We start from the raw sequence: 19,076 nt of genomic DNA on the forward strand, positions 1-19,076 counted from the left end.
CTTTCTGATAGTGATGCCGTTCTTGGGACAGCCTGTATCTGAGGACCAGGCAAGGTGGAGGTAGAAAAGCACAGTCAACTCCAGGCAGCACACCTCTGAGAGGCCACATTCACCCCAGAGCTCTCCGGCAGGCTGACCAAGGCTCACCAAGCCTACTCCACAAGTGCCATCTCCATCTGGCCCAAGCCTGCTTCCTCTCCCTTTTTTCTCCAGGGATTGACCCCAAGAAACATTTTGTATCTCAACAGTTGCATCTCAGCAGTTTGCATCTTAGAGTCTATTTCCAGAGAACCTACCTTGTGATAGCTTCACAAAATGTAAATCTGGGAAATAATTGACTGAAAGAGTTGGTGGAGAGAAAAACAAGGCTTCACTGGTAGCCTGCTCACTTAAAAGGTCAGTGGCTGAGGATAGGGAGTAACCGGATCTGCCTGGGGCAGGGAAAGTTGGCCGTGCAGAGAGATGACAAAGATGGTAGCAGTAAAGGTGGAGCCTGTGCGTGGAGAGTTTTAAAACCCATCATGAAGCATTTTGTGTTGGGTAGCATCAAGAGAAAATTGCAACAAATTTAGTTATTAATTGAATTGGCTTTTATTCATGATTCATGAATAGAACCATTCTACAAACAGAATGAGAGCTCCTACCAGGCAGTAGCAAAACAGTGGGCTCTGTGAGGTGGGAACACAGAAACAGAGCAATAAAAAAAAAGTGGATTGGCTAACATTAGGTTACTTCAGGTTACTTTTCTTGGTAAGGGTTAAAGCAGAGAGAGGACTTGCTTATTATTCTCAGGTAGACTGGAATCTCCTGTTTTCAGGAAAAAGTGTGCTGTTTTGGGATCTATCTGTTTCCTTACAGTTTCAGTTTGATTATATGGCACTTAGCATGAGTGACTCCGTTCTGGTTTGGTCTTGTCTACTGGGACCTAGTGCAGGAGTCTAGTCCAAAACGATGGCTTCCCATAAGTTTTGCTTCACAGTGGTGATGGTGAAAATGTTAGGATTAAAGCAACTCTGGAGCAAGAGGATTTCCGTGGCCATTCGCCAGACAGTTAAGAAGCAGCGGAGAATGGAAGCTGTGCCTGCAGTTGGCTTGCCCTTTTATCCTTCATTTTATGGCTCTGTGGTATATGAATGTTTTTTCATGTAGGCTGCCTCCAATGCTTTTTGGAGGAGGCGAGGTATAAATAATACATGAGCTGATGGTGGAGGACACTGTCTTTGGGGCAAAGGGTGAGCTACGGAAAGCTTTGGGACCCAACCACAGCTACGTCTGTAGAAGCCTCTTCCATTGTAAAGGAGGCCCCTTCAGCTTTTTTCATCTAAAACCTGAACACACCACCTATTATTGCTGTCTACTTCTAACTCCCACTGGCTGCTGCTCCCTCACCCTAAGACAGAGCTGGGATGGCGAGAACAATTGAAGAGTGGTGACAAGGATTCTTTGCTTGATCAAACTCCAGTCAGGCTCCTGAAACTTCTCCCAGACTCGTCTGTGCACTTCCTTGTAAAATCCAGATTCATTTTATTTATTTTTTTTCTTTATTTTGTAAAAATTTATGGGGTACCAGTATAATTTTGTTACATTCATAGGTTGTGTAGTAAAGTCAGGGTTTTTAGGGTCTCCAGCACCCAAATAACATACATTGTCCTCGTTAAGTAATTTCTTGTTATAATAATTTCTCACCATCCACTCCTCTCCCACTCCCTCACTCTTTTGAGTCTCCATCGTCTATTATTCCACACTCTATGCCTACTCAGAAGTGAGAGCATGTGGTATTTGTCTTTCTGTGGACTGACCTATTTCACTTAAGACAATGGTCTCCAGTTCCATCCATGTTGTTGTGGAAGACACGGTTTCATTCTTTTATGACTGCACAGTATTCTATTTTGTATATATGCCACATTTTCTTTGATCATCCGTTGGTGGACACTTAGGTTGATTCCATATCTTTGCTATTGTGAATAGTGCTATGATAAACATACAGTTGCAGGTATCTTTTTGATGTAATGCTTTCTTTTCCTCTGGGTTGATACCCAGGAGTGGAATTGGTGGATTAAATGGTAATTCTATAAAGTCCAGTTTTAGCAAGAAACCTGCTAAGTCTATTTAGCAAGAATCCTGCCCCATCCTCCGTATCTGACCATCCTTGTTACCTGATCAGATTTCTCATCCTTCCCATGCCCTAGGCCTGCCTTCATCAAGAATCCTGTCAGGCTGGTTTAGCCTGAATCTCCTTTATCCCTGATGTTTCTTGTTAATTTCCCATCTACCCTGATGATGCCTTGATTTTTCCTCTGAGTTAATTTTCTATCCATTGATTCCTCACTCTGTCCTTGGCTGTAAATTTCCATTTGCCCATGCTGTATTCAGAAATGAGTCCAGTTCTATACTGGGATCTCCTTTCTCCTATTGCAATAGTTCGTGAGTAAAATATATTTTTACTGTGGGGCATGGTGGTGTGCACTGATAGTACCAGCTACTTGGGAAGCTGAAGCGGGAAGGATTACTTGAACTTAGGAGTTCAAGACAAGCCTTGGGAACATAGTGACAGCCTATTTTTAAGCAATTTTAAAATGTATATATTTTACTGCTTTGATTGCTGTCCAGCTTTGGTGTTCTTTGACAGCCAGTCTGTCCAGCCCTCCCCTGGGAGAGGTGAGGAGCACACATAGGCATTGGCCACTCCATCAAAGGCTTACACTTCAGGGCTCCCTACCTCTCAGATTTTTGTAGCTGCTCAAGAGATCAAAATCAGCCGGTCCCCTGGATAGCCCAGGGGAGCATTTATCAATGGCACACCGTCATTCCGGGTGATGGGTCTTTTCTTCCTATTTTCTCATCAGGCCTTGTAAAAAGGGTCCAGTCAGCTGCATTCTCATTTCAAAGATCAGAAAAAGAAACTGCATTCTAGACACTCTCCCTTTAATTCTCTTAGAAATTTGTAATACAAGCCTACAGGTGGAATAAATAGTAATGGCAACTTGATACCCAGTGTCTGGGGCAAACATCCTGGCTCCAACTTGTGATTCAGACCCTGACCCATTTGAGAACAACAGGACATATCTCCTGAAAGGATGCAATGAGGCAGTGTGTACAGGCATAAGGAGTGTCAGGCACTGTAATTATTGCACACTTATTCCTAACCAGCTCTGAAGGTGCGTGTGTGTAAACATCTATGTGTGTGAATGTGTGTTGTGGGTCCTTCTGAGGCCTTAATCAGTTCATGCCATGGGGAGAGAAAAAAGAGATTTGCTTTCCAACTACCCTGCTCCAGGGACTGTCTGCAGCCCAGCTGAGAGGTTTAGATATTGGGGTCCATCTGTCCTTCAGTCTGGGTCCTAGTGGCTGGGTCCCAGGAGAAATGATGGTTTTGGGGCAGTGCCGGAGTTGAGCTCCCTTTTCCTCAGGAGGCTGGTACCTCTCCCTGGGAAAGCGGCCTGACTTGAGGGATTTTCTTAGTGATACTTTGTTTGCCCAGACAGAACTACCCTTACAATTGGTCAGCACATTTTCTGACTCTCAGCCATGCTTTCAGAAAGTTGTTATCTAAAAATGTAAGATAGTCTGTGCTTTATAAAGCTCATCATTCAATTTCCAGACAACTGCAGTCCAGAAGTCCTCGGATTGAATCAGTCTTCTTGCTTTGACTTCCACTCATCGCTGGCCTTTTTCAGTCCTGGGGGAGCCAGGAGGAAGAGTTCTACATGACAGCTTTTTAAGGATTTGAAGGTAGCAATTAGACTTTCCTCCAGGACTCCAGGCTCAACTCCAACAGCCTTCTTGGCATCTCTGCTGGGATGTCTAACAGACGTCTCAAACTCACTGTGCCTAAACTGGGATCCTAGTCTTCCTCCCCAGACCTCTCAGCCCTTGGGCTAAGCCTCTTCTTTTTCATTCTCACCCTACCTCATATCCACCAGGAGAGCAGTCTGGCTCCTTCTTCAAAGGATCTCACCTCTTCTCATCCCTCCATTTTCCCACCCTGCTCTGAGCCACGAACACATCTTGCCTGCATTATTGCAATTACCTTCTGTATCATTCAGGGTTCTCCAGAGAAACAGAACCAGTGGGATATATATAGAAATATAAGTGGGGATTTATTATAGGAATTGGCTCACACAATTATGGAGGCCGAGAAGCCCCACCATCTGCCGTCTGCAAGCTGGAGAACCAGGAAAGCTGGTGGTGTAATTCAGTCCAAGGCTGGAGGCTTAAGACATGGAGGAGGGGCGCCCCTAGTGTAAGTCCTGGAGTCTGAAGGTCTGCAAACCAGGACCTCCAAGGTCCTAGGGCAGGAGAGGATGGATGTCCCAGACCAAGAAGAATGAGAAAAAAATTGTCCCTTCCTCCATGTTTTTCTTCTAGCTGGGCCCTCAGTGGCTTGGACATTGGCTCCACATTGGTGAAGATGATCTTCTTTACCTACTCCACCAGTTCCAGTGCTAATCTCTTCCAGAAACACCCTCACAGCCACACCCAGAAATAATGAGCCTCCCTTAGTTCAGTCAAATTAACACATAAAATTAACAATCACACCCCCTAACAGGTCTATTCTTCACAGAGTTGCTGGCTTTGAAGATGTGGGGTGGACCCCTCACTTCCCTGTGATAGCTCCCCTCTCCCAGATGAAGTCAAAGCCCTTTCAGTGCCTGCAATGTCCTCCCGACTCTTCTCCCCCTGCCTCCCTTGGCTCCTGTCCTACTGGTCCTAGACCTGCTGGTCTTTCCTAACATGCCAGGTGCTGGTCAGGGCATTATTTCTGGTTAAGGCCCTTACTCTCCCTGTGCCTGGGTCCTGTCCCCAGATGTCTGCCACAGTCCTGCTCCCTCAGTCACCCCCTTCCCCAATGCCTCAGTGAGGCATGCCCCACTGCCCTGGGTCCTCCCCTGCCTGTTCCTAGCACTGACCATCTCCATTAACCTGCCATCCTTTCCCCTTTGTCCCCAGAGCACCTCTCACCATCTAATGTACCAAGTACCTTATTCATTTGTGGTGTGTGCTGTCTTGCTCATCTCATTACAAAGTAAGTTCCCTGGGAGCAGGGATCTTGGTTTGATTTACTGGTGTAGCCCAAGGGCCTAGGGCCCTGGCCAGCACACAGCGGGTACAATGTGTGTTGAGTGAATGTGTGAATACTGGCCCCTCCCTTTCCCATTCCTTCCACCCTTCTGTGGATGGTGAGGTTTCTAGAGTCTTCTCCCCAGATGTACTCTTGTGGGCCAAGGGCTCTCTACACAGGTGGCCCAGAACAGAAGCCGAGCCCAGGCCCAGACATGTGGAGACAAGGGCGCCTCTCACGGTGTGGTGTGGTGTATCTGAGAAGAGGGAACTCTGCCAAATCTGTGAGGATGTTTGGAGCACCCACTCCAAAAGAGGAAGGGGGCTCCTGCCCCTCTAACCAGGCCGTTACATTTTCTTTGGCTCATCCAAATAATTTTTCATTGACTGCTAGCCATTTCCTGTTCCTCCCAGCTTAGTCTTATCTGTATCCTCATCCAAACCACTGACACAAATGTCCAACCAGAAAGCCCCAGGGATGCTGTGGAAGAAGCCCCTCATGCTGCCCATCTCCATCCATCAGTCAGGGGAGGCTGTGGGAGGGGAGCTAAGGTTCTGTGTGGCCAAAGCTCTGGCCCCCTCCAACCTCACGGCAAGCCCTGATGTGGGCATCATCACCCTCACTTCATAGGTAAGGAAAATCAGCTTTCAGGGGAAACAGAGAAGAGTTTACAGTCTTCATTTTCAGGTGTGAAAAAAAATTTGTTTGAAAGAAAAAATTGTTTTCTACCTGAGCATCAAAAATAGTCCAAAGGTGGGAGAAAGAAAATCTTACTACAAACATTTTTGGCTGGAAAAAAAAAAAAAGGAAACACCAAGAAGAAGCCTGGCTACCACAGTAAAACTCTATCTCTAAAAAAACCTAAAAAAATTAGCTGGGCATGGTGGTGTGCACCTGTGATCCTAGCTTATGTGGGAGGCTGAGATGGAAGGATCACATGAACCCAGGAGGTCAAAGCTGCAGTGAGCTGAGATCAGCCACTGTGCTGGTTTCAAGACCCTGTCTCAAAAGAACAAACCAAAACAAACCAAACCCAAGAAGGTTTGGATGAAAGCAGCTCTTTCTACAGGCTGCTGGCTGGGCCAAGCTTTTGAGGCCCTTCAGTCTCCACTCTCTAAAGCTCTTCCCAACGTGCTCCCTGAGACCTGGCCCCTGGAATCCCCGAGGCTACTCCCACTTTGCTCCTGAGGCCCCTCCCCCTCAACTTCCTGAAGCCCCTCCTCTTTGGTTCCCTGACTCCCAATCCACTCAAGGTGTCCTCCCATCTCTAAGGGTGGTCAGAGAGGTGTAGTGCCCCCACCTCACTCTCCAGGGAGCCCTGCTGCATGTGCCCTGTCCCAAGTGAAATGTTCTAGGATTCTGCCCAGCATCAATATCACATGGACTGGACTGTAATTTGCCATGTCTGCCTTTTCTTCTCCTTTTACCTAAATTAGGAAAAGGTTCTTCTGTTTCCAGACTGGAGTATGGCCCCGCTTCTTCTCTATGCTTTAGTTGTTTGTATAGTGCTTTGTGCTGCAAAGTGCTTTCGTATGCCCTGTTTAATGGATTCATCATGCAGCCTTATGAGGTAAACACTATCATCTCCATCTTATAGATGACAGCACTAAGGTTCAGAGAAATCAAATAACTCCACCAAGGTCAGGCAAGTCCTAAGTGGCTAGACTAAGATCTGGACCCAGGTCTGCTCTTGCTGAGGGCAATGTTCTTTCCCCAGTGCCAACTGTCATGTGTGTTTTGGAGGACAGCCCTTCTCAGGGAACCTTCTTAGAGGTCTCCCCCTGTGCATTGGCTTTAGCTCTCTCACAGCCTCTTCCACAAGCTCTGGTTAAACAACAATTCTCCTTGATAAAGAAAGTAAAGAGGGGGAGAAGAGGAGGAGGGAGAAGTTGGGTTTCTGTCATTTGCTGAGCACTTACTATGTGCCTAGAACAGAAAAAGGTATTTTCCTTTTCTTTTCCTTTTTCCTTTAAAGATTGAACACAGTCTGGCGAAGTATAGTTATCCTATTAACCAACTAAGAACCAGGGCAGTGAGCTGGTCTGAGGCCATAGCTTCTTAGTGCCGTATTTGATATTCAATGTCTGTCTCATTCCAAAGTCTAAATACTGCAAAAGAGGAGATAAGCAATATATGTCTTCTTTCCAATCTTTATAACTCAAGTTCTTAGGGATTCCTTCAAATATTTAAAAGCTTTCATGAAAGTTATTTAAAAGAACGAAGAAGTAATATTTAGAGTTCCTACTTGCTAAAGTGAAATTCACTGAGATGAAAAGACATCTGCGGTTACAACTTGACTGCACTAATTTTCAAGTCAGATAAAGAACCTTTCAATTAACCTCTCTTAAATAGTCACAATTATCAGCAACAAAGCAGAATTATTGATAATTGTTATAACAGATGCCATATTTAATTTCAGATCTCAGAAGAAGGGTATTTTTGGGGTGTGTGAAAAATACCTTTCTACCCACTAACTGTGCTGAGATGCCAGGGTTTCAGCAATTATGAGCACATGTTTAGGCTGCCTCGTGGGGTGGTGGGCAGTTGGTGGCAGGAGAAATTGCACTGTCTTCTTGGCTGAGATCCCAAAAGTATATTTTTTTTTTTTTTTTTTTTTGGAGACAGAGTCTCACTCTGTCACCCAGGTCAGAGTGCAGTGGTGTAATCTCGGCTCACTGCAACCTCTGACTGCCAGGTTCAAGCGATTCTCGTGCTTCAGCCTCTCAAGTAGCTGCAACTACAGGCGCCCACCACCACGCCTGTCTAATTTTTGTATTTTTAGTAGAGACAGGGTTTCACCATATTGGCCAGCCTGGTCTCGAGCTCCTGAACTCAGGTGATCCGTCCGCTTCAGCCTCCAAAAGTGCTGGTATTACAGGCGTGAGCCACTGCACCTCCCCTAAAAAGTATATGATTTTGAACATGTTCGCTGCTTCTGCCACATATCTCCAGGCAATTAATAGATTGACCTAGAAGATCCATAGGTTCCTCTCTACCCTGTGTGTCTGAGACTAACTATCCCTTGTTCAAAATCCTTGCGGCCAGTTGTGCTGTGGAATTTAGATATATCAATTACATTGTAGATAAAAAAACAACCCCAGAGGGCTCTGAGGAAGCACACTGTGGTGAGTCTTAGTATTTCTGCAACAAACATGTAAACTTTTACAATAAGTGGGATAAAGAAAAGCTTTAATTCCACTTCCATTTAGGCTGGATTTTGTTCCCAGTGTAGTTCTGGAAGGTCAGGTTTTGTGGAAAAATGAGTGTCACAAACTTATCAGGAAGACTCAGTTCTCAGAACTTTTTGTATTTCAGAGCTTGCAGATAAGAGACTTTAACCCTGCAAGAACATTTCTTTGGAAGCCCTACTGGTGGTATCATCCAGAATTTATCGAATGCCCTGTTCGTAATGAGAAATGCAATGCATTTAAAATGCTGTTTCTGTAGCAAAATAAAATCCACTTCACGGAGATCTATTTTGACATGGCTGTTTCTAGGATCACAGAGTGGCTAACAGGGAGGACCATAAGAATTATTTGAAATCATGACCGTGTAATCTTCAAGACATGCGACAATGGAGCCCAGTCAGGCTCCTGGCTGAGTACTTACGATGTTAGGGGGTAAACTGAGTCCAAGTCAAGAGAGTTTTCAACAATAACAGCTGAAAGAAAAACGTTTTCTGGTTAGTTATCCAGGAAGTTGGGCAGAGAAAAACATATTTCTTAATAATGCTGGAAAATAGATTTTTTTCTATACTAACATTGGATGAATTTAGTTTCGTGGTATGTTTCTTCCTTAAAGTTCCTTGGTCATTAGCTTTCATTGAATGTCCAACAGCAAATCAAACCAAAACAGCCCTTACTTACAGTGTGCCTCTTCTGCCAACCCCACCGCCACCCCTAAATGGCATCACCAATCTGTGCACCAAGGCTCCCTGGGCACTGCAGAGAACTCACAGGGACGCCACACTATAGTTTAAATTTTTGAGGGCAACAGTGATACTTGACATCTGTTGGACATCAACTAACTTTAGATTATGCTACATTCCTTTCAATTATGGCATATTTTGTAAAGCTGGGCATGTGGCAGTTGTTGAGATAAAAATCAAGCACCACCCCAAAATCAGTATGGAACAGGAAATGAGGGTGGCCACGTCCAGTTGATTCCAAGATTTGGGAAGTTGTGCAATGCCCAATGGGTACACACGATTCATTAGTAAGTCACTGTGGAGAAGGAAATCAAAATATTTTCCTCCAAAATGTTGAGAATTGTTAAGTTAAAGACACTGAAAATGCAGGGGAACACTCGGCCTCAGCCTCTGTTTGCTTGATGGTAGCACAAAAATCCTGCCTTATTGGAGATGGCATTTGCTTATTGGCCCAGAGAAGGCAGCAGCAGACACCAGAGGAATCTGGGAACAGATTCTACTCTCTTCTCACACACTTTCCTGCTTTTTAATAGACTGGAACTGCTCTTTTCTTTGTCTTGTCACTACATGGTATTTATGGCTCTTTGTTAAAATACTATTTAAGCAAGGTCCCTAAGCCACTGCCTTGAGAGAGAAATACTTTTGAACTGAGTCCTCTCCTGTATGATAGGTACAGCAAGCATTCATACATTTTTGCATGTTTTTTGTTAACCTGACTTTTGTTTTCAGGAGAGTGTCTCTACTAAGGACCTAAAAAGGGAAAGAAAACAAATTATGCTTTCTCCCCTGCAGTGGCTATTTAAGGAAATAAAAGCATTATTTTTTCCTTCAATTTCTGTGTATTAAATTGTGACATAAATATGTGACACAAGGACGAGATATTCATTAAATTATTTGGATGTAACGATTCAATACATGAAACCTTTAGGGATTTCTTTTGGCCTGTGGGCACCGTGAAAAATTCACTGAGACATTGAGGGTGCCCTGAACAGAGAAAGTTTGGGAACCTCTGGTATAATTCCCTGAGTGTTCAGATGAAGAAGCCTGGAGTCACCCTTGATTCCTCTTTTTCATCCTCCCAAACCCACGAATCAATCCGTAAGTCCTCTTGCACCACCTCCCACAAAATGTCCTGAATCCATTCTTCCTTCTACCCCCACTGCCATCACCATCGTCAAATCCAGCGTTTTCTATGGCAGTCTTTCTGCTTTGGCTCTTGCTTTCCAATAATCCATTCTTCAGAGGTGGCTTTTAAAAACATAAAATAGACCACATTGCTCCACTGCTTCTATGTTGCTCCCAGCCATCCTTCAGTGGCTTCCACTTCCCTTTGAAAGCCCTCCTGGGCCGGCCCAGGTTGGCCCCACATCCTCTCCTGCCCTTCTGGAACTCCTTCTTCCCTTGCTGCAACCTGTTCTCACCTCAGGATGCTTCCACTTGCCCTTCCCACTGTCTGAAAAGTTCTTCATCCATTGGAAGATCTTCCAACGCCTGGCTCATTCTCAAGTTTCTGCTCCAGTGTCATCTCCCCAGCAAGGCTTTCTAACACTGCCACCCCCGACCCTCACCTCCAATCACTACATGTATTATCATGTTGCTTTATTTTCCTTGTAATATTTGTTACTCCCGAACATACCATGTTCTTTGGTTTGTAGATTTGAGAGTAGGAACTTTGCTTTCTTGTTCACCATTGTATTCCCACCAGCTAGAATAGTGCCTGGCATTTGATAGGAGCTCGACAAATAATTGACAAAATTAGTAACTGAGTGATTATCTCATATGTTGTGTGTTTGGATTGTTCACTGATAGCTCCTAACTGAGAAGATCCAGAAGTGAATTGGGAGAAAGGGAGCCAGTGAGTTCATTTTGACTGACATTTTTATATAATCATACATCACTTAATGATGGAGATATGCTCTGAGAAACTGCATCATTAGGCAATTTTGCCATTGTGTTGAAACCACCTTTGCAAAAATTATAACAGTGAGAAAATCACAGGCGTGAAGGAGATCTGATCTGGCCAAACCTCGTCTTGCCTTTGGCCTTCAAGATGCTCATAAAAATTCCTGGGCTTAGGCCAGCTAACTTTAGGAGACATTTAGTTTATAGTTGAAATGATAATAGCCCTTCCCCAAACTCAACCACCTTTGTAAAGCTAATGAGAGACCACCAGGCCAGGAGGAGAGAGGAGGCTGAATTCTGCTAAGGTGTAGACATAAACGATTGCCAGCCATTATTCTGGAGGTCACAAGATATGCAACTTCAATCACTCCTGCAGACAACACCACTATTGTAGAACCTAAGATTGGCCTTTTGAGATGTCTTTTTCAGGTTTTTTGCATGTCTGACACCTATGGCTCCACCTGGACCTGCCAACTACTCCTGTGGCCCACTCAAAAGAAGTAACTCAGCAAGCAGGAGAACCATGTCTTATACCACTATGATTGCACCCCTAACCAATCAGCAGCAATAACCCCTTGCCTAGCCACCCCCAACCCTTTTCCCCAAACTATCTTTGAAAATCCCTAACTTCCAAATGCTCAGGGAGATTGATTTGAGTTATAACTCCATCTCCTGCATGGCGTGGCCAGCCTCACGTCAATTAGACTCTTTCTTACTGCAGTGCCATGGTCTCTGTGAATTGATTTTGCTTGTGCAGCAGGCAGGAAGAACCTGTCAGGTGGTTAAGTGTGAACATCACAGCGTGTGCTCACACAAACCTACATGGTGCAGTCTATTGCTATATGATGTAGCCTACTGCTTCTGTGCTACAAGCTGGACAGCATGTTACTGTACTGAATGCTGTAGGCAATTGTAACGCAATGGTAAGAATTTGTGCATCTAAAAATATCTAAACATAGAAAAGGAAGAGTGAAAATATGGTATTATAATCTTATGGGACTACTGTTGTATACACGGTCTGTCAAGTGAAATGTTATGTGGCAGGACTGTGTGTGTGTATATATATATTTATATATAATATACATTTAGATGCAAAAGATATTTTACAGACTAGGTCTAATCAAGGACAGGGGTTTCCTATATGCTTGGGAAGAGACAACAGATAGTTACTTTATATGAACCCCATTTTTCTTAGCAATGCTGATGTTTTACTGTAAGTAATCATATTGAGTTAGATAGTTAATGAAGCAATTTCATCATATCATTTGTTACTCTTCACAACAGGCAAGCATCCCCTACCCCTAACTTTTCTTTCCTTTTCTTTAACTAATTAAGAAACTGAGGTAATACTTATAAAGGAAATTTACTATAGCTATAGCATCCAACCGAATGCTAGAATCTCATGGTCCAGCCCAATCAAGCCAATGTATTTTCCTTAACAATAAATCCAGGAAGAGTGCACAGTAAAGCGGCAGCAGGAACAGGTGTCGAATTATTTGACATCTCTGGCAAACAGCAGTGGGGATTAAACAGAGCTTTCTTTAATAAGATTAATTCTCAAATACTGAGTGGTTTGGCATATCCCCAAAGATACAAGGCATTTGTATCTATATAAGATTAAAGAAGCTTTCACACAAAGCAATTTTGTTTTTCAACATCAAAGAGATGCTTCAGTGGCGTTGCAAGAGGGAGGCACGCTGCAACTAATGCAAAGAGTGCAAAACCTTTATAGAAAAGACAGTTTCCTCAGTCAGGAATTGCATCTAGAGCTTTCACTACCCAGGATATACAGGGCATTGTTCTTAGAGTCATAGGATTAGGGAAAAGGGGAGGCCAGGGGTTAGGAATCAGCTTGACAAACACCCCACACAGGTGGGGTGACCTCAGACACAGGTGGCTCCCCAGTGATGACCTTGGCTTTCCAAGGATGGGAGCTCAGTGCCTCCTGAGACCGACTGTTGGACAGATCTAATAAATAATAAATAATGACCATGACACTGTAATAATAAGGATAACAAAAATAGCAGCCACCATTTCCATGTGCCAGGCACTATACTTAGCATGAATCAAATGGCACACACTTCTGCTGCTAAATCTTCTTCCCTCGGGTTTACAGCCAGCCTTCTGAGGTCTGCTCCCTGAAGCTACGTAGTCCAGACTTCACAGTGAACTGCAAATATTTGAAGGTAGCTTTTATGTTCTTTATCTGTTTTTTCTTCTATGCTAAACTTCTACTTATTTTTTGAACCGGATACAGGTATTTACATGGATTGATGTTACATTTCATCTTGCAGGTTTTGCCTCACCCCTCTAGGCTGCCCAAATATTGGTGAGTCCTGATACTATCATTTAGTGTATTCACCAGACCTCATCCAATGTGCTTCTGAAAATGATAAGCTTCCAAGTCTCCCTCCTCTCCTTTTTCTCTTTCTTCTTTCCCTCTTTCCTTCCACAAACATTGAGAACTTTTTATTGTCCCAGACACTGTGTCAGTCACTGGGGCCACAAGGCTGCATAAGGCACACCTATAGATAGTCTTCAAGAAAGCTTCTTGCTTAAGCAGAAAGACAGGAAAATAAAATACAACATAGTATGATTATGTAATGAATGAGAAGAGAGGAGAGTTTTAACAGGAGTTGGAAGAGAAATCATCTGTAAGGGGAGATGATGGGGAGCTAGCAGATGCCAGCACTACCTCTGGCCCCTGGGGTATGGGGCCCATGAAAGAACTGGGCAGTCCCCACTTAATTAAAAGCTAGCCAGAGGATGTTCCAGGGGAGCTTATTTATGGAAGGAGCCTATGCTGTTAATGCCCCGTGTGACAGCCTTTTCTCCTCCCTCCTACCTGCCTGGCCAGCAGGGCTCTTCTTCCCGCTGCTGACCTCCCTAAAGAATCAAGGGCAGCTGCCTTGGCTAGAGGGTCTGTGTTTTCACATGGCAGACTACAGAAGCAGCAAACATTCTAGATTTCAACGGGGGATCAGGGAGGCATAGAATCAGAGAGGAAGGGCATCTTTTATGACCTGAAATTGCCCCACTTAGTCATTGGGAAGGCTGGTAAGACCAGGAGCAAAGGGACTTTCAGGTTTTGACTGCTCGTGGATTTCTTCCAAGCATAATTACCCAGGTCATGTAGAGGCCATCCTCAATGTGAAGACTGGACTCTTCAGACATCCAGGCAAAAGAGCTCATCTGCACATACCACAAGGTGTCAGGAGTTTGCAAGTTTCCAGGAGTTAGGAATTTTGCAGGACAGAGAATGGTTGACCTCGGTAGACATGTTATCCTATGTTGGACCTATGTCCTTGTTCAAAGAGGGGTACCCTTGTGGCAGTGAGCCCTTCCTAATGAAAAAAATATCCACAGCCACAAGGCTACAGAGTTCTTGGAATTGGTGGGTTGTGGACCAGCTTCCTAATAGTACCTGGGAACTGTACCTGAATCTCTCCTCGGTGCCTCCAAAAACCTTTGAGACCTTGTAGAAAAGCTGGTTGTACAGACTGGTTTGATTAGGGCTGCAAGCTCCAGCTTTTGTCAGGGGTTCCGAAAATTAGGCCTGGGTGAGGAATATTGACAGTGTTTATTTTGTTAATTGTGTCCATGAACATGATCAGGTGTAGCTCCCAGGGCACTCAGCCCATGGTCACGGCTAAGTGCAGAATATAGTCACGCTCACACACATATAGTCATGCTCTAAAAGCATTACTTGAAGTGGTGAACTAACCTAAAGCTGAAGTTTATCATGACCACCAGTCCAAACTGGACTGGGGATCTTCTATGGATATAGAGCTGAGAGGCAGGCTTGGGACTTGGGGTGTGCTGCCTAAGCAACCCCTTTCTCCTAGAAAGCATCAGTCCGAGAGGGCAAAGATGCCTGGTTCCACATCTGGAGTTTGGAGGGATTAAATATGAAACACAGAATAAGCTCTGTTATTAAACTCACACTTGCTATTTTTAGTGGGATAGGAAGAACATAGGCAAATGTTTCTATACAAAGATTTTTTGTTACACAACACAGAAGTGAAGAGGCCGGTAAACCACTAAGGTCTAGGAGACCAGTCGATGCTGGGCTGGGGAATTCATGGATACAGATTCTTGGCTGAGGTCTGGAAGGGCTGAGGAATTTGCTGCCGGGGTCTGTCTTAGCAGGATACATCAGCCCCATCTCTAACACGAGAAATGGGAGGACAGGGCTTCACCCTGTCTCCTGGTGCAAGAGAAGCCTTGAGCTTTGGTAGACAGTCGTATGTGTCCCTTCCAACCAGAGACCTCAATATATTAACGGGCCCTCTTTTTTCTCTGCAAGATCCAGTCCATATTTCTGGCGGCTCCTCCAGAGTGGGATTTTATTTGGAGTCCCACCCTTTCTTTTGAATTTCCATATCACTTTATAGCAAGTTTATTCACTCATTAAAACCCAACCCAAAGTCACCTCATCTGGGAAGACACACAGGCTCTTCCAGAAAGAGTCTCTCTTTTCCAGACTGCTCTCTCACTGCCTTTCTCCTATTGCACTTCTCCTTGGTTTGTGTGTCTGCCTCACCCATGAGACTGTAGCCCGGCACCATGTCAGGCACGTAGCAGGATTTCAACAGAAGGATGTGGATCGAATGGATGATCCAACGGAAGGAGAGGCACACAGGAGGCTGAACACAAATGAAATTTCTGGTTTGGACTTTTCAGCCCCCATCGCTTCACTTTCCCTCCTGCTATGGGGCAAACTCAAGAGATGAGTTATGGGTGGGCTAAGACAGCAAGCTGGGAGCTGGTGAAGAAGATGGAGTGGGCGACCCTTGGCTGTCACTGGGCTTCTGCCAGCCGATGCTTGGAAACCCTAGATGGATCAAGGTGAGAAGTCTCATTTCTGTAAAGGACTCCAAGGATTCCATGGCGCTCTGCAAATGTAATGCATTCTCGTTGCTGTTATCGTCTATCATAGCTGTTTATAACCTTGTTCATTAACTTGCATGATTCTTGGCTGAAGTTTGCTGCTTTCCCCCATGAGGGGAACAACTGATGACCTAATTCCGTGAATTCCATGGTGCCAGGCCTGGGCTGGCCTGGATCCACATTAAAACACGCCAGGGGGCAAACATGAAGTCAAAATGTTCTGGCAACTCCCTTAGACCAATCAGTGCAGTTTTTAGCACTACAGACACCCAGTGCACTCATTACAACATAATTTCCTAGGGTCTTTTTTATAAATAGAATTTCAAATATATTCAGGTTTGAACTTTCAAGGAGGGTGACTTTGAGCCGTCACTTGGCACAGAACACTTGTAAAAACACTGACCTTGGTCACTGCTCACCATTTCCCTGGAAGGCCAGTTAGGACTGCTGTTTACCCCCCACATTAGAGAGGCAGGGGAAGGAAACGGGAAGCTGAGTGACTTGCCTTTGGGCCACAGGAGCTGCTTCGTGGGCAAGGCTGGAGTTTTTGATCTGGGGAATTTGTTCCTGGTTGGGGGACTGGTCTATATGCAGGCTGTCAAGGAAGAAGTCATACTATCCACACTCACACTTTCCCCCAGAGCTAGGGGCTCTCTGGAGAGAGAGTGACCCCTTATCCTTTATTTGTAGAAATATCATGACCCAACAACGGCCTTCACAGTGGAAAGAAGCTGGGTCGAAGCAGAAGTCAGAAAGGCTAAGGGAATGGAGAGGCCGAGAAAGGGCGAGAGAAACAAAGAAGTCTATGTACTTGGCGCTTCTTTGTTGCCCAGACCCTCCACTCTGCTCCCTGCTTTCTCCCTCGGAGAAGGAGGCGGAAGAGGAGGGGGCGGAAGAGGAGGAGGAGCGCATTGCCAACGTGCGCAGCCCTTACCCAAGCCAGGCGCCCGCGCGCATCCACCTCCATCTCAGGCCCCGGCGTTTGTGGCAGTTCTCGGTTACCATGGGAACCGCACTCCGCAGCCTCCCAGGGCCCCATCTAATCTGCCTGTGTGCGTGGCGGAGAATTCTAAGCCTCTGCACCTGCCCTCACCTTCCCTTTCCCAGCCTCTCTCCTGGCGGGGAACTGTTTGGACCAAGCGTCAGCGGCGGCCAGAAAGTTTTCCTGCTGTCTGCGTGAAGGTCGCCTGTGTCAGGGGGAAGTTGCAGCCATGGGGATTGTGTTTCCCTGAATGGAGACAGTACCCGTCAGACCTCCAGGCTGGGACTTTCTAGAATCCTGGGGTCCAGCGCTAAGCTTGTGGTGGGTGCGTAGATGAAGAGATGGGACAGGTGGCTCTCTGGAGCTGATCCCCAGGACAAGGCCCTCAGCAGCCTGGATGACAGCCCCTCTGCCCTCAAGTCCTTTCCAGGGGGAAACAAACTGCCCTGAAGGGGATAGAGAGACCCACAAGGGGTTGATCTGGGGCCAAGGGTTGGAGAAAGCTAAGTTCCCATGCCCTGGCCACTGTGAGTGGACTTGCAGGAGTGGCAGAATGGTCAGATGGGGTGGGAGGCTGGGTTGCAAACCACTTCTATGTAGGCATTCCTGGTCAGTTGTCACAGAGGTTTCAGAAGGACCTCAATCTTTGAAGTGCCTGCAATTTGCCCTTCCTTTTCTTTTTCTTCTCATTATACTTTAAGTTCTGGGATATATGTGCAGAACGTGCAGGTTTGTTAGATAGGTATACACGTGCCATGGTGGTTTGCTGTACCCATCAGCTCGTCATCTACATTAGCTATTTCTCCTAATGTAATCTCTCCCCTTGCCCCCCCACCCCACGATAGGCCCCACCCCCCACCCCCTCTTGCCCCCCAGGGAGTGGGGGGGCAAGGATAGGCCCCACTCCCCTTTCCCCCCCGACCGCCCGATAGTGTGTGATGTTCCCCTCCCTGTGCCCATATGATCTCATTGTTCAACTCCCACTTATGAGTGAGAACATATGGTGTTTGGTTCTCTGTTCCTGTGCTAGTTTGCTGAGAATGATGGTTTCCAGCTTCATCCATGTCCCTGCAAATGACATGAACTCATCCTTTTTTATGGCCACATAGTATTCCGTGGTGTATATGTGCCACATTTTCTTTATCCAGTCTATCACTGATGGGCATTTGGGTTGGTTCCAAGTCTTTGCTATTGTGAATAGTGCTGCAATAAACATACGTGTGCATGCATCTTCATAGCAGCATGATTTATAATCCTTTGAGTATATGCCTAGTAATGGGATTGCTGGGTCAAATGGTATTTCTGGTTCTAGATCCTTGAGGAATTGCCACGCTGTCTTCCACAATGGTTGAACTAATTTACACTCCCACTGACAGTGTAAAAATGTTCCTATTGCTCCACATCCTCTCCAACATCCATTGATTCCTGACTTTTTAATGATTGCCATTCTAACTGGCATGAGATGGTATCTCATTGTGGTTTTGATTTGCATTTCTCTAAAGAGCAGTGATGATGAGCTTTTTTTCATATGTTTGTTGGCAGCATAAATGTCTTCTTTTGTAAAGTATCTGTTCATATCCTTCACCCACTTTTTGATGGGGTTGTGTGTTTATTTCTTGTAAATTTGTTTAAGTTTCTTGTAGATTCTGGATATTAGCCCTTTGTCAGATGGGTAGATTGCAAAAATTTTCTGCCATTCTGTAGGTTGCCTGTTCACTCTGATAATAGTTTCTTTTGCTGTGCAGAAGCTCTTTAGTTTAATTAGATCCTGTTTGTCAATTTTCGCTTTTGTTGCCATTGCTTTTTGTGTTGTAGTCATGAAGTCTTTGCCTATGCCTATGTCCTGAATGGTATTGCCTAGGTTTTCTTCTAGGGTTTATATGGTTTTAGGTCTTACTTTAAATCTTTAATCCATCTTGAGTCAATTTTGTATAAGGTGTAAGGAAGGGGTCCAGTTTCAGTTTTCTGCATATGGCTAGCCAGTTTTCCCAAAACCATTTATCAAATAGGGAATCCTTTCCCCATTGCTTGTTTTTGTCAGGTTTGTCAGAGATCAGATGGTTGTAGATATATGGTGTTATTACTTTTTTTTTTTTTTTTTTTTTTGAGACGGAGTCTCGCTCTGTCACCCAGGCTGGAGTGCCGTGGCGCAATCTTGGCTCACGGCAAGCTCCACCTCCCAGGTTCAAGCCATTCTCCTGCCTCAGCCTCCCAAGTAGCTGGGACTACAGGCGCCCGCCACCACGCCCGGCTAATTTTTTGTATTTTTAGTAGAGACAGGGTTTCACCATTTTAGCCAGGATGGTTTCAAT

The 19,076-nt window shown here is 45.1% G+C and overlaps 1 protein-coding gene across 1 annotated transcript in view; it reads right to left on the minus strand.

Moving 5' to 3' along the window:
* Positions 1-16,811, minus strand: part of ERICH6B (glutamate rich 6B) — a 75,062-nt gene extending 58,251 nt beyond the window's left edge. Inside the window, exons 1-2 of the mRNA XM_055244034.2 lie at positions 16,717-16,811; positions 8,672-8,723 (exon numbers count right to left, since the gene is read on the minus strand). The gene's annotated coding sequence lies outside the window, so the exon portion shown is untranslated. The remainder of the gene's footprint in view (positions 1-8,671; positions 8,724-16,716) is intronic.
* Positions 16,812-19,076: the final 2,265 nt, after the last annotated feature.

This window comes from Symphalangus syndactylus, chromosome 15, assembly GCF_028878055.3.
Source record: "Symphalangus syndactylus isolate Jambi chromosome 15, NHGRI_mSymSyn1-v2.1_pri, whole genome shotgun sequence".
NCBI classification, from domain to species: domain Eukaryota; kingdom Metazoa; phylum Chordata; class Mammalia; order Primates; family Hylobatidae; genus Symphalangus; species Symphalangus syndactylus.